Source organism: Cherax quadricarinatus, chromosome 52, assembly GCF_038502225.1.
Source record: "Cherax quadricarinatus isolate ZL_2023a chromosome 52, ASM3850222v1, whole genome shotgun sequence".
NCBI lineage: Eukaryota > Metazoa > Arthropoda > Malacostraca > Decapoda > Parastacidae > Cherax > Cherax quadricarinatus.
Genome location: NC_091343.1, coordinates 6,791,187 through 6,805,631, shown reverse-complemented (window position 1 = coordinate 6,805,631; position 14,445 = coordinate 6,791,187). Strand labels below are relative to the sequence as shown.

Below are 14,445 nucleotides of genomic sequence, written 5' to 3'. Positions count from 1 at the left end.
GCCTCCAGCACTGAGGCAAATAATAGGATTGATCCCATTACCGTTCATGATGTTGTCAAGCCGGCTAACAATGTCCTCCATCCCAGCCCCAGGAAAGCATACCCTTTGTCTCCTACTCCTGTCCTTCAAGCAGAATGCCCTATCCATGTATCTAACCTGGCTATCCCCAACAACAACAATATTCTTACCTTCCTTGTTGTCGTTCGTCGTGACGATCCCAGTAGTAGACTCACATTCGTCGGGTAGCACCGAGAATGCGTTGGAGGTTTCCACGGGAGTTTCCACAGCAGTCTCTTTCTTCTTCATCGTTTCTGGCTTTCCATTCGTCTTCTTGATCGTCAACTTCGTCGTCCCCTGCTGTCCAGCCACTGACCACGATCCCTTCTTGACCTGAGGACTCGAAACAGGAGGACTACTACGAATCCTCTTGTTTTCCTCGGTCAATCGCCGTATCTCCATCTTCGCTGCCCTCAATTCTTCCTTAAGTTGCTGGTAAAGTTGCTCGATGGAGGGCATCTTGGTTCAGTCCACGGGAGCAAACAAGACACTTCTTCACAGAGTTAAGTATAGGTCAGCACTCAAAGTACAGGTCACCACTCAAGAGCACACAAACAGGTCTTCACAGAGCTAAGTACACGTCACCACTGACCTCAGGGAGTATCTAGTTAATGGTCCAAATCGGACCGAAACGTCGTGGCAAGTTTCATTCTTCTTCACCTTAAGAATGATTAAGAAGTAGTGCTTCCACCTCCCTGCAAATTAAAATCAATTATTACAAATAAATACTTACAAACATTCTCACATGTTCAACAGAAGAGGAGAGGTTAACCTTACTGACCAATATGTTCAGCTTAAAAGAGAAGTAAAAAAGGCGATTAGAAAGGCGAAACATGACTATGAAATTAGAGTTGCTAATGAATCAAAGACTAATCCAAAGGGGTTCTTTCAAGTGTATAGGACGAAGGTGAAGGAAAAAGTAGGACCTCTGAAATCTGGGAATGGACAGCTGACGGATAATGAACTGGAAATGTGTTCCTTATTTAATGACTATTTTTTGTCAGTTTTTACACAGGAAGATATAAATGAGATTCCAGTAATTAACAATTATTTAGTTCCTGATGAATTTAAGTTAACTAATATTACTGTCACGAGGGACATGGTTATTAAACAGATAGACAAACTGAAACAAAATAAGTCCCCGGGACCCGATGAGTTGTTTTCAAGGGTACTTAATGGCAATATAAACACAAATGCAGTATAATGTGATCCTTTATTGACTACGTTTCGCCCACACAGTGGGCTTTTTCAAGTCACAAACAGAACTACCTGGGGTGGAAGGAACGCGAGTATTTATAGTCCAGCTGAGGTCAGGTGAAGAATGCTGCATCTGATGATGTACCGAGTGGGGTTATAGTCTAAAAACTTGGGTAGCTTGGAAAGGAGATTGGAAAAGTTTGTGAGCAGACCTTCTACAGTGTTCTTATGTGGGATAGCGATGAAGAAGTTTCTTGGCAAGTGGTTCAGCTATGTTATAGAAGCCACTATTCTGGTTGAAGTTGTCGGATATAGAAATGAGTGATGATTCCAGGATTCTTCGGTATTGAGTGTTGTCTTCTGTGGCGATAAGTCTTGAGTTTCTGTAGTTTATCAAGTGGTTGTGTGAATTACGGTGTTGTACGCAGGCATTCCTTGTGTCGTCAGATCTGCTTGCGTATTGGTGTTCTGAAATACGTGTTTGGAGGTCCCTTGATGTTTCGCCCACGTATAACTTGTTGCAGTCATTACAAGGGATTATGTATACCCCTGCAGAGGATGGAGGCTTGTCCTGCCTACTACTGGTGATGTCCTTGATGGTCGTGGTTGTGGAGGTAGATACAACCACGACTACAAGATTGATGGACTGAACACATCGACAGTGAGAAGCGATCAAGCGACTTAGCTCGAGTGGTGACGTGTGCTTACCTAACACATCGACGATCTCGCCTCTCTCGAAATTACCCCGTGTTGAGTAGTGCTTGCTGGACCTTCGTCTTCCTCTCCACCATCAGGATTGGTGCGTCGGTGGTTGCCGACCGAAGGGCAGGAAGCCTCTTGCTGCCTGAATTCTCTTCGCCTGTTGACTGCACGCCATACAGCCAGTCTCGCCACCACTCAGGATATACAGTGCTCCATCAAGCTACAGTTCACCTCCTCAGTGTCCTGCGCCAGGCAAGTACGTGTGTCTACTTACACGTACTTGCCTAGCTGAGTACTCTCACTTTTTGGCCGATTGTCACCTCCAATTACATCTTTTCGTAATTAGACGATGCCTTCGTTGCCTTCCACCTCCCACCCCCCTTCCACTCTCCCCCAACCTCCCACACCTGCCTCTGCTTCTACTAAATCCAATTCCTTCTCGCTAAACCTCAAATTTTCTAATCCTGATGCCACTATCTGTCCGGAAAATTTATTATATCAGATCACTGGTGCACCTCAACTTAAAGTCTTCAAAACCAACTCAGGCTTCAAACTCCTTCTTGACAAACATTCCTACGAAGCGTACACCTCAAGCGATACCAGACAAAAACTTCTCAACGCAGGCTTCACCATTATTTGGACTCCGGAGCACCGTGCCAAAAGCACAGTCATTGCTAAACACGTAGACTACTCTCTCCTGACAGCCTATGACACAGACAAAGAAGACTTAATAAAAGATATCAGTACTAAGAACAAAGTCTCTGTTGACGATATTTACAGACCAGAAAACTCTACCATTCTCAAAATACCCTGTTCTACTCCTGCTGACGCCTCTACACTCTTCAGTCAAGGAATCTTTGCCAAGACCATCCGCATTCCTCCAAAAGCTCTCTTCACTCCGAACTTCCACCCAATCACACAATGTCTTAAATGCTACAAATTCGGCCACGACAAAAACATGCACATCTACACAAGTCTGCTCCAGATGTTCAGCAACTGGCCACTTCTGGAATACTTGCAACCTCCCCCTTAAATGTTCTAACTGCGGCGGGTCACACACTGCAGTTGCAAATTCCTGCCCTTCTAGAAAGCACATTCTCTCCTCCCTCAGAGCAAACCAACCTCCCTCCCTACCCAACCCCTTCCCTGCTCCTCCCTCCCCTTCCTTACCTCCCTCCCCTTCCACACCTCCCTCCCCTACCCCCAATGCCTGGGCCTCCCCACGCACTTGGTCTACCTCTTCTACTCTACACACATCAAACACCAACACACAGACTACAAGCACTTCTCCTTCTACACCCACACTAGACTACAAAACTAACTGTCAACTTGCCACTGCTGCCCACTCTGCGATGGTAATCTCACAAGCTTACCAATCAGACTACTCACATGTCCTTAACCTAATCTTGTCTGCTAACAATCTTCCCTCTTTAATTATCCCTCCTTCCTGCTTCTCTTCCAAGCCTCCTACAACCTCTCCCTCCTTCCTCTCTCCCACCCCCCCACTTCCTACTCCCACCAGCTCTCCTCCTCCACTACCTCTCTTCACTACTTCTACACCTCCCACCAACACCCCTACTGCTACTGCTACGACCACCCCTCCCCCCACTTCCTTACCCACTTCATCCCCTTCCAAAGCTTCCACTTCCTCATACCTTACCAAAACTTCCACTTCCTCTGCATCCACCTTCGCCCACTCCACCACAACCAAAACCTCATCCAGGTCCAACTCCACCTCCTCCAGACAAAATCCACTCAAACCTAAACCTACCCCAACTTCTAACGGACAGACCAAAGAACATAAAAACAGATCCATCTCTTCCTCCCCCTCCAGGAAACGGGTCCGTAGCACCTACAAACACACATCCACTGATGGCACCACTATCACGGGCTTTAATCCAAACTCCTCCCCCGACATTAACTTTGCTAAGACGAAACCATTAAATCACGTTTGAGGCGATTCAGTTCAACGTACGTTCTTACTTTACAATTAGACACCTACTGGCCGAGCTCCTTGAAGCAGAGAGGCCAGATATTGTTTTGCTAAACAGTACCTGCCTCAAAGCCCCTCAATGTATCCGCCATTATGGTTATACTGCACTACAGTCCCCCTATGATCCCCACGATGGGGTTGCCATCCTTGTCAATTCCAACATAAAACATGAATTTCTCCCAATCCCTTTTATTCACCAACACTGTCTTGCGGTCAGAATACACACCCACCTTGGCCCCTTTATCTTTTTCACCACCTATGCTCGCCCAAACACTACTCTCAACATACACGACCTCTCCTTAGTCTTCAACTACACCAACACACCAACTTACCTACTAGCTGACATGAATGCCAAACACACTGCCTTTCATCACACCAGTAACAACCAACTTGGTCACCAATTACTCAACTTCACAAACCATAAACACCTAATTCATCTTGGCCCAGACTTCAATACCTTCTTCAACCACACGGGCCAAGGCAAACCAGACATCATTCTGGCAAACCGAGCCAGCTCTCTATTTCAACATTACATCTCACCTGGCCCTATTACAGGCTCTGATCACATCCCAGTTATCTTACACATCTCCTCCAACCCTATCCTCATTCCAACCACACCTTCATTCTCCTACAAGAACGCTGACTGGGATGCTTTCAAACAACACATAGACAATATTAACCTCACCTATGACTACAACAACAAACCTATCTCTGACATCGATACTCAACTTGATCTCATCCAGGACACCATTACACAAGCAGCCAACATCGCAATACCAAAGAAAACTCACACCACTCGTTATTCCTTCAAACCGTCACTCAGAACAAGAAGACTAATTATCTGCTACCACAACCGCTTCCTCTACAACACACATAGATTTAATCAAGTCCGATTAGATCTCACTTACCTTAGAAACAACATTTTACACAGCCTAGACCAAGACCACAACAATCACTGGTCACGACTAATACAACAAGCGGACAGGCAGCGTGTTAAAAACACTAAAGCCTTCTGGAACTTTATCAAAAAAATCAGAGGCACTACTCCCACCAACAAATTCAAACACATCACCCACAACAACACACACATCTCAGACCCACAGGCTGCTACCAACATCTTCAAACACATCTGGGAGAACATCTTCCACGCTCACCCACCTCACCCTAACGTTATTCAACACATTCAGAACATAGAACACTGGAACACTGCACACACACAAGAAACAACACCAGACAGCCACATACATCTAGACACTCTTACCTCCTCCCAAGAACTCGACACTCCTTTCACCAACACAGACATTAAAACTCTCATCAGACACCTTCCTCCAAAGGCTCCTGGTGCCTCTGGCCTAAACCATATTATCCTGAAACACCTTCCTGACTCTATCATTACTGCCTACACAAACCTCCTCAATGCCTCCCTTGCCTCTGGATACTTCCCTTCCCTCTTCAAAGCTGCTACTGCTATCCTCCTTCCTAAACCCAATAAAGACCACTCTGACCCTAGAAACTATCGCCCTATCAGCCTCCTCGAAACTTTAGGAAAACTCTTTGAAAAACTCATTAATCATCGCCTCCGCAGATACCTGGAACATAATTCTCTACTTTCAGATGGCCAGTTTGGCTTCAGAACACACAGATCCACACAGGATGCCATTAACATCATTCTCAACTACATCCACATAAACACAAAACAAAGAAACAGGACAGCCCTGGTTGCAAAAGACGTTGAAAAAGCTTTTGACACTGTGTGGCACGAGGGGCTCAAGTACAAACTCTGCACTAACTTCAACCTGCCTCTCAATACTCATAAACTCCTCTGCAACTTCCTAGACGGCCGTACCATGAGAATCAAATTCCAAGGCTGTTACTCTGACTACTTCACACTAAATGCTGGAGTACCCCAGGGATCTGTCCTTTCCCCTACCCTCTACATTTTATACACTAACGACATTCCAACACCTATACACCACAACTCCATCACACTAGCCTATGCAGACGACATTACACAACTTATCACTCATGCCAATATAGATACACTCACACACAAAACACAAAATGAGGAACAAAAATGGAGGATCAAAACCAATGCAGCAAAATCCAGCATTACGTATTTTAACTACAGGAAACGTGATCCTCCATTACCTGTCGAACTCAGAACAGCTGACACCCGCACTTACTTCCCTATCACACAATCTGTCACTGTCCTTGGCGTTAATCTTGACTACCTTCTTCGTTTACACGGACACATTCACTCAAGGCATGCAATAGCTAGTAAGGCCCTTGCGGGCCTCTACAAGCTGAAACATGCCTCTCAACGCACCAAACTACACCTCTACAAATCCCTAATACGTCCTCTGATAACTTACTCTCCTCTAGCCCTCTCTCTTGCAGCAAAAACAAACTTACTTAAACTGCAGCGTGTCCAGAACAAGGCGCTGCGCTGGGTGCTTGATGTCAGATGGGAGGACTTCGCCACAAGCGAGTCTCTCCATGCCCAGTTAGACGTCCCTGCGCTGAATCTGTACTGGAAGAGGCTCAGTGACAGACAGATAGACAAACTTGCGACACGACATGACTACTGGACCTCTCTCCTTGACGAAGACATTCGCAGACCCACAAACCAACACAACCTTTTCTACTCCTTGCATGATCCTGCTCCTAACCCTACTTACAAATAACCTTAGATCCGCTGACAGGTACCTTCTAAGACAGGTACCATTCTCTGACCCACGTTCGCCTTAGCTTTTTTGGGTTAAGACATGACTCAGTTCTGCACTCCTCTCTAGCTCTAAAGGTCGCAAGTCCCTTACTCCCAGCTCACCCCACCGGAGTCCCAACAGAAGAACCGGAATTTCTCTTTTCAATATCTGTCCCACGATCGCCTTTGCTGCTGGGTTAAGCCCTGGCTCTATTTCTACGACTAAGAACACTCCTCTCCAGCACTATTCTTCGTCTGTCCCGTCTTCCCCGCTCATCCCATTTGGGATCTTACCTGAACTTTCGTTCGTTCGTTCACCCCAGGTAGTTCTGTTTGTGACTTGAAAAAGCCCACTGTGTGGGCGAAACGTAGTCAATAAAGGATCACATTATACTGCATTTGTGTTTATATTGCCATTGTGTCGGTATTTTATACCATTTATTTCCAAGGGTACTTAAGGAATGCAAGATGGAGCTTAGTCAGCCATTAACGAGTGTATTCAATGCGTCCATCCTTACCAGTGTTGTGCCAGAGATGTGGAAGATGGCTAATGTGGTTCCTATATTCAAATCAGGGGATAAGTCCACTCCTTCAAATTACCGTCCAATAAGCCTGACATCTGGCAATATAAACACAAATGCAGTATAATGTGATCCTTTATTGACTACGTTTCGCCCACACAGTGGGCTTTTTCAAGTCACAAACAGAACTACCTGGGGTGGAAGGAACGCGAGTATTTATAGTCCGGCTGAGGGCAGGTGAAGAATGCTGCATCTGATGATGTACCGAGTGGGGTTATAGAGTCTAAAAACTTGGGTAGCATGGAAAGGAGATTGGATAAGTTTGTGAGCAGACCTTCTACAGTGTTCTTATGTGGGATAGCGATGAAGAAGTTTCTTGGCAAGTGGTTCAGCTATGTTATAGAAGCCACTATTCTGGTTGAAGTTGTCGGATATAGAAATAAGTGATGATTCCAGGATTCTTCGGTATTGAGTGTTGTCTTCTGTGGCGATAAGTCTTGAATTTCTGTAGTTTATCAAGTGGTTGTGTGAATTACGGTGTTGTACGCAGGCATTCCTTGTGTCGTCAGACCTGCTTGCGTATTGGTGTTCTGAAATACGTGTTTGGAGGTCCCTTGATGTTTCGCCCACGTATAACTTGTTGCAGTCATTACAAGGGATTATGTATACCCCTGCAGAGGATGGAGGCTTGTCCTGCCTACTACTGGTGATGTCCTTGATGGTCGTGGTTGTGGAGGTAGATACTTGGAATGATGTTTTGGCAAAGATGTTGGAAACATGTTTGGCAATGGAGTTGGTGGGAAGGACTATGTATCTCTTCTCGGCAGTGTCTTCTCTGGGTGTGTTGAAGATGTTTAATGCTCGCCGTCTGCAGTCTCTGATGAAGTGACGAGGATAGTGGAGTTTAGAAAATATTTGTTCAATTATAGTGCATTCTTCCTCAAGGAACTCGTTGCTGCAGATTCTGAGTGCACGCAGGAAGAAGCCTATAATTACACCACGTTTGGTTTTGGTGTCGTGGTGAGAGTAGAAGTGGAGAAGATCGTTTTGGTTGGTGGGTTTTCGATAGACTTTAAAACGAAGTTCGTGGTCAGCTTTGCAGAGCAGGACATCAAGGAAAGGAAGAGTGTTGTCGACTTCTTCTTCAAGTGTGAACTGGATTGAAGGCTCGACCTGGTTGAGCTTGTCTTGGAGAGCTTGAACGTTGAAGCGTTTAGGAGTTATGAGGAGAATGTCGTCAACATAATGGAGCCAGGTGACAGACGAAGGAATAATGGTGGAGAAACGTTCGGCTTCTAGATGTTCCATGTATAGGTTCGCCAGGACTGCACTGAGTGGCGAACCCATGGGTAGTCCAAAAGTCTGCTGAAAGAGGTGATTTTCGAAAGAGAAACACGTAAAGCCAACACATAGTTCAACAAGGTCGATGAAGTCGCTGGCTGGAATGGGAAGATCAAGTGAATCGTCAATTTTCCTGCGCAAGAGATCGATGGCTTGTGTAGTAGGTACTTTGGTGAATAGGGAAGTCACGTCAAGGCTGGAAAGTTTCTTGTTCCTGATGTTGATGTTGCGAATGCGATTGAGAAGATCACCTGAGTGTTTGAGATGTGCTGGACTGATAGTGCCCAAGAGTTTAGAGAGGTGTTTGGCGAGAATTCCTGAGAGCTGGTGGGGAGCACTGCCTATTCCCGAGGATATGGGCCTCAGTGGGATACCAGGCTTGTGAGTCTTTGGCAGGCCGTACATTCTGGCAGGTCTGGGGTTGCTGGGCACGGTGTGTAGAAGTTTCTTCCCTTGTTCTGAGCCCCTCATGGGAAAACCTTACCTTTTACACTTCTCCTTCAAATACTGACACCATGACCTGTACTGAACTCTACAAAAGCCTCGGTGCTGGAACAGTCAAGTATGCATGTGAATCACCGCTTCACTTCACACTCACCCAAGTTCTTGAGTTCATCAAGCCTCTACGTTTCACCTTCAGTAACAAGGCTAAATTATACCACCTATCTAGAAGCAGCTTCAAAAAGTTTGAAAATGGCTCCATTGCTAACCTGCCTCCTCAGTTACTCCTATAACTCCCATATGTGTTCTACCCTCTGATGTGACCTAGCCTGCTGCCAGCTACTCAAGATTCAAGAATTCAACTACCACAAGTTCAATGCAACAGTCCCTGCTATTCCTGTTCTCAAGTCTGCCCCACGATCGCCTTAGCTGCTGGGTTAAGCCCTGGCTCTATTTCTCTTACTAAGAACACTCCTCTCCAGAGCTATTCTTCATCTGTCCCGTCTTCCCCGCTCATCCCATTGGGATCTTACCTAAACTTGTTTGCTTTTTTTTTTGCCTATGCTGTACATTCTACAAGATTGATGGACTGAACACATCGACTCCAGGTTGAGGAACTGATTACCTCATTCTCCTCCTCTCCTTACGCCTTCCTCTTTGTATTGGACTGATGAAGCCACTGTGTGGCGAAACGTTTCCTGAATAAAGATTCCCATATGCTGCATAAGTGTCTCAATCTTCAACTTGTCGGTTTTTCAAACCATTCATCACAACTGTCAGACACGGCAGCATCATGGGGTCTTGTTACAAAGAATTCTTCAACACTTGTTCAACCTTTGGACGAAGACCTACTTCGACTAGTGGATGGTACCACTATGACCCCGCCTCCATCTGCTTCACGTCACCTCACTACAGTATATAAGCCACGTCTACGGCCCTATGCCCCTATGGGGAAGAGCATTGTTCCGTTGTCTGAAACAATATTGTTTCAGACAACGGAACAATGCTCTTCCCCAGACTGAGGGACTGACCACCTCAAAACTTTAAGGGTGATGGACTGATTACATCGTCTTCAAGTATCTTCTGCTTCTATCAACTTTTCTGTACTCGACTGAAGAAGCCTACTGTGTAGGCGAAACGTTTCGAAATAAAGATACCTAACTGTTGCATATGTGTCTTACCTAACAATCTGTCGGTATTTTATACCATTTTAATGTTCATTCTAAAGAAGAGTTGACAGATGAAGACGAGAATATCAGAAAGCAAAACAAAATATAGTATCCAAAACCGAGATGGAGCAAGTGGGAATGATAACAAGTGTGACATTCCCCTAGGGATATATAATAATGAGAGAAAAAGGAAATGGGGGGCTGACGTGACACTACTCATTAAACGTATGTTGAATTTTGAAGATATGATTAACCTCTGTAGTGGAAACTTTGAGACTTTTAAAAGAAATAATATAAACATGAGAGTGTAAGGTGGTAACAGCAGTAGTTTTCAATCCTCCACAGAATACGAGATAATTAAGACAGAATTACAATGAGAAAAACAGAGCAGGAAGAAAAAGAACAAAGAGTACAGAGAAAGAAAGCAAAACTACTGATCATGGAAAATTTTAATCACTAAGAAACTTCCTGATGAGAATCATACGAAAGATGAGAATTGTGGAGGATAAAACTAATGGAGACAATAACGGAAACTTCATAAGCTAGTATGTTAAAAAACCAATGATATGAAGGAAAACTGTAAATGTGATCCCAATATAAAAAAAGCAAGAACTGAATTATAGACTAATTTTACTGTCTAGTATAGTGTTCAGGAATATTAGTGAGGAACCTCATGGCGATGTTTCGGACCGTCCTGGCTATTGTTAAGTGAGTAATGAAACGTCGTCATAAGTTTCAGTCTACTATATGCAGATTACTTGAGTATTGTTGTTGTTTGTGGATCATGTAAAAACCAATGGGAAGAATAATAACAGGACAGGAGACTTTAATAGACTGTAGATGTGGTCAAATACGGGGCTCCTTGAGTTCCAGGTCAATGGGAATTAGAGAAGCTGGGGACACATCAGACACAGAAAACAACATGAGCGGAGAAAATCTGTAAATATCAGAGAGCGAAAAGAACCTGGTGGTTAATTTAACACCAAATCTCGTCAGAAATACATATAAACCTTCTAACATCAGCAGCATATGCAAGATTAGCTAACCTCGGAATAGATTTCAGGAACTTGAATGAACAGTCTTTCAAAACCTGACTAACGACATATATTAGGCAGATCACTGAGTACGCTGCCCCATCACAGAGCTCACACCTGATAAAGCAGCGCGTGATGAAGCTCGAAAAGATCCAAAGGTTAACAATCAGACTAGCACCAGAACTGAGAGAAATGCATAAGAACTTAAGAAACAAGGAACACTGCAGCAGGCCTACTGGCCCATGCGAGGCAGGTCCAAGTCTCCTACCGGCTTCAGCCAATGCCCCAACCTAGTCAGGTCAGGTCATGTTCACTTAAGGAAGGAGCGTGGCATCTGACCTAGTAGCACAAGCTAGTCAGGTCCAACTCACACCCACTCATGTATTTATCTAACCTATTTTTAAAACTACACAACGTTTTAGCCTTTATAACTGTACTCGGGAGTTTGTTACACTCATCCACAACTCTATTACCAAACCAGTGCTTTCCTATATCCTTCCTGAATCTGAATTTTTCTAACTTGAAGCTATTGCTGCGAGTCCTGTCTAGGCTAGATATTTTTAGCACGCTATTTACATCCCCTTTATTCATTCCTGTTTTCCATTTATACACCTCAATCATATCCCCCCTAATTCTACGCCTTTCAGGGCCCTCAGTCTATCCTCATAGGGAAGATTTCTGATACATGGGATCAACTTTGTCATCCTCCTTTGTACGTTTCCCAGAGCATTTATATCCATTCTGTAATATGGTGACCAAAACTGTGCAGCATAATCTAGATGAGGCCTAACCAAGGATATACGGAGTTGAAGAACAACCTGAGGACTCCTATTATTTATGCTTCTTGATATGAAGCCAAGGATTCTGTTCGCTTTACTGCGAATACTTATGCACTGTTGTTTTGGTTTTAGATTACTGCTAACCAGAACTCCCAAATCCTTTCCGTCATCAGAAATATTAAGATCTACATTATTTAGTTTATATGTGACACGTTTATTTTCCTGTCCAATGTTTAGAACTTTGCATTTGTCCGTATTAAGCTGCATATGCCACTTCACCGACCACTGCATCAGTCTATTCAAATCTTCCTGGAGTGCTCTAATGTCCTCGTCAGAATGAATTCGACGGACTATTTTGGTGTCATCGGCAAACTTGCTTATACCGCTATTTATTCCCTCATCTATGTCGTTTATGTAGATTGTGAACAACAAGGGGCCCAACACTAACCCTCGTGGAACACTGCTCGTTACGCTTCCCCACTCTGATTTCTCCCCATTTAAGCAAACTCTCTGCTGCCTATTTGTCAACCACGCCTCTATCCAGGAAAAAATTTCTCCCATTCTGTGTGCCTCAATTTTCCTCAATAGTCTCTGATGTGGGATTCTATCAAAAGCCTTACTGAAGTCCATATACACAATATCATATTCATTACCATGATCTAGAGTAAGACACATGTGCAACATCTGGGTATCTTTATTGTAGACGTTTCGCCATCCAGTGGCTTTATCAATACAAATTCCAGGACATAACTTGAAGACAGTAGAACTATGTACAGAAGATGAGGTAATCAGTCCCTCAACCTAGGAGTAGGCGCGAACAGCACCATAGTCGTGGTGCTGTTCGCGCCTACTCCTAGGTTGAGGGACTGATTACCTCATCTTCTGTACATAGTTCTACTGTCTTCAAGTTATGTCCTGGAATTTGTATTGATAAAGCCACTGGATGGCGAAACGTCTACAATAAAGATACCCAGATGTTGCACATGTGTCTTACTCTCATCTTGTCGGTATTATATACCATTCGTACACATTACCATGATCTACCTCCTCAAATACCTTAATGAAAAAAATTAATAAATTCGTAAGTATATTCAACAGAGTTGAATATCAGTCAAGACATTATAGCAGAGTTGTATATTAGTGAGGACATTATAACAGAGTTAAATATTGATCAGAACATTGGTTTGTGTAAAACTACTTAAATATATGATTTAATAGACGATATTTGTTATTTATGAAGTCCTCAGCGAAAGTTGTATTATTAGTCATGCTGACCAGTATTATTAGATATGGGAAAGGCTAAACCTGAATGAAATCACACTTCACCTGGGGGTATTGGAAGTATTCAAGTTTTATCCGAGGGAAGGGGGATGATAGCTCTACTCCTTTGAGGCAAGAAAGCCTCACCACTATCAGTATGTACAATACTTAACAGTATTGTATATACTGTACACAGCCTCACACTAACCCTCTACCACCACCATCCCATTTTATCTCCCCAGCTAGCGCATTCTCCCACCACCAGTTATAAACAGTCACATTAGAACGTTTACTGGATACGCTTGGCTACCATTGTCTAACACATTCTCCACTGACTGATGTATCATCATGGCCGGTTTTTAGTTAGTTACATAGATTAGTGAGGACAGGTTGTCCTGAGAGATGGTAACTGCCAAGGAATAGCAACTCCATCTCTGCTAGAATTAAACCTCTCATGCTCCGGTAGCTACTGACTCGTCGACCCTAGTGAAGTCTGCCAACTCTGGCTGATTAGGTTACACTAAGGTATCCCCAAAGATGTACCATGAAATGATTCACAATTTCTTTCTTCTTCCTCCAAGGTTTTCGTTCATGACTGGCTTCAATTTTTCAGCACTAGTGTACTGTAATTTGTGGAATATTCATGTAACTACTGCTAGGTGCCTCTGGTCAGCTATATATAGACCAGTCCTGGTTATGGTTTCCGTGTAGTAACGCGAGATTCTCTCTTCTGGTGGCTTCAAATGTTCAACACTGATGTTTCTGTTTAGAAGAAGGTTCAGATTGTTACTGGAATGTCTAGGTGCCAATTTGACAATTTTATTTTTAAAACGGTGTATTTTTTTTTTCGTAAAATATCTAGAGAATGCTTCATATAAACGGCAGGTGTAGATACCAATTGCAAAACCTTAATTTAACCCTTGAGCTGTGTTTGTCTGACAGCTCATAGCAGGTATGCAAATTACAGTTACTCAAAAAAATTAAGGGAGTGTAGAGAATTTTAAATAGAATGAGGGGAAAAAATGAAGTCAAAACTTTTTTTTTTGCGAGTTTTGTGAGCCCTTAAATTAGAAGTATATTTTCGTTCTGCTTTATTGTAAAGCCGGTCATATGCTCGGATATAGTTATTTTCCTTCTTAAAAGGTTTTCATTTATAACGTGAGAATTTTAAATTCGATGGGTTTACAATTTTTCACGCTACTAAATCATAACTGGGAGAAAGTTCATATGACTACTAGGATAAGAAG

The 14,445-nt window shown here is 43.5% G+C and overlaps 1 protein-coding gene across 5 annotated transcripts in view; it reads right to left on the bottom strand.

Annotated features, from left to right (window-relative positions):
- The window catches only part of disp (RND transporter family member dispatched), a 753,128-nt gene that overhangs the window by 538,869 nt on the left and 199,814 nt on the right, over window positions 1-14,445 (bottom strand). For 3 of the 5 annotated variants that reach the window (XM_070096023.1, XM_070096020.1, XM_070096021.1), the window contains exon 3: window positions 650-752. The exons of the other annotated variants lie outside the window; for them this stretch is intronic. The gene's annotated coding sequence lies outside the window, so the exon portion shown is untranslated. The remainder of the gene's footprint in view (window positions 1-649; window positions 753-14,445) is intronic. 5 annotated transcript variants of the gene reach the window in all.